This window comes from Dendrobates tinctorius, unplaced genomic scaffold (genome assembly GCF_039654945.1).
Source record: "Dendrobates tinctorius isolate UK_male_01 unplaced genomic scaffold, ASM3965494v1 ptg000103l, whole genome shotgun sequence".
NCBI lineage: Eukaryota > Metazoa > Chordata > Amphibia > Anura > Dendrobatidae > Dendrobates > Dendrobates tinctorius.
In genome coordinates this window covers 38,239,736-38,241,824 of record NW_027361771.1, presented here as the reverse complement: position 1 = coordinate 38,241,824, position 2,089 = coordinate 38,239,736, and positions in this window count along the sequence as shown.

Sequence of the window (2,089 nt, the reverse complement as noted above, 5' to 3'; positions counted from 1 at the left end):
AGCCCGGAGGACAGTCTCCTCTCCTCCGGACCGTGGGTACCATCCGCAATTGTTCTGCTTACTTTCCGCATGGTGTGCACAGCCACATGCCGGAAGTAAGCGGAACAAAAAAAAATGGCAGCACAGGAATCGCTGCAATACTCGCTTCCCCATTCATTAACATTGGACTCGCAACGAGTAGCGAGTTTCCGAGTCGGACTCGTTAGAGTCTAGCGATTCCGAGTATTTCAGGATTCGCCCATCCCTAGACAGTAGTAGTCCCATCATCTGGCTAATGTGTTGAATGTTAAAAAAAAAAAAAAAAAAAAAAAAAAGAGAAGCCACAAACATATAAGTTCATACTCACCATCTACACCTAATCCCCAAGGCCATCGATCACCTGTAAAAAAAACAAAAAAAACAAAATACTCCTTGTGTCCGACGTAATCCAATTAGTACGATTGTCCCACGACAATCTCCCGTGGAGAGCTGTCACATCAGCTGATGTGACCGCTCTCCAGGGGCTCCGGTGATACAATGCGGAGGATTATCTCCGTCATTGTATCACTCCACCACCGACAGGTCACCTGAGTTCACCTGTCACTTTGCGGCACTACAGTGTGAGAATTTTCTCATGCTGTAGTGCCGTAAAGCGAGAGGCTTATCTCCGATGACACACTGCTGGAGGGTTACGTATAGATCGGTCACATCGTCGTAGGGGAGATCGTCGTGGGACAATCGTTATTAATGGGATTACGTCGTAGCAAGGTGACATTAACCCTTTTTTACCCCATATGCCACTGCTACTCGGCAGTGGGAAGAGAGGGGCTAAGCGCCAGAATTGGTGCATCTGGGGCAGCTTCGGGCTGGTATCTGGTATTCCTAGGCTATGAATTTTAGCCCGCAGCTGTCTGCGTAGCCTTTCTGGCTATAAAATATAGGGGACCCCCTCATCTATGCAGACAGCTGCGGGCTGATATACATAGCCTGTACAAATATTGGCCCAAATTGTGTGGGAGCCCAAGCCATTTTTTTAAAATAAAAAATATTGTTTATTAATAAACAACGGCCTCGCTATTATTTATCTATCTATATCTATCCATAGATAAATCAAAAGATGTGTCTATCCATAGATATATCAAAGATGGATCTATAAATATATGTATTCTATCTATCCCATATCTATCTGTGAGCGTTTTTTAAAAACGGATCCGTCAAAAAACGGATTAGACGGATCCTTTTTTTTACGGATCCGTCACATCAGTTTTTCACAATCTGCGACAGATCCATCGAGCCAACGGATTGTGACTGATGGCAAAAAACTGATATGTGAAAGCAGCCCAAGATGCTTCTGGCATTGGCTATTGGTCATGAGTGGCTTGACACAAGGAATGTGACACTTGTAGCCCATGTCCTGGATTCGTCTGTGTGTTGACTCCAGCAGGAGTCCACTCCTTGTGAGTCTCCCCAAAATTTTTGAATGGCCTTTTCTTAATCCTTTCAAGGCTGTGGTTATCCCGGTTGCTTGTCCACCTTTTTCTACCACACTTTTTCTTTCCCCTCAACTTTCCATTAATATGCTTGGATACAGCACTCGGTGAACAGCCAGCTTCTTTAGCAATGACATTTTGTGGCTTACCCTCCTCCTTGTGGAGTGTGTCGATGACTGCCTTGTGGACATCTGTCAAGTCAGCAGTCTTCCCCATGATTGTGAAGCCTACTGAAACAGACTAAGCGACCTTTATAAACGCTTACGAAGCCTTTGCAGGTGTTTTTTTGTTAATTACTCTAATTTATTGACATGACGACTTGTGGGTTTTCATTGGCTGTAAGCCATAATCATCGTGAAATAGATCACTCTGTTTGTAATGACTATAGTATATGAGTTTCATTTTTTGTATTGAAGAACTGAAATAAATAAAATTTTTGATAATCTAATTTTTTGATTAGCACCTGTACCAGAACCCGAGCTGACCCTACTTTCATCTAAAAAGCCCATTAAGAATTGCTGGGATACAGAGAAAAAGGCTTAGGCAATCTCCTGGTGGAAAGTGATTTACTAACTTAGCATTCCAATGCATTGATGACCTGGGGAAGAAAACAGTATACA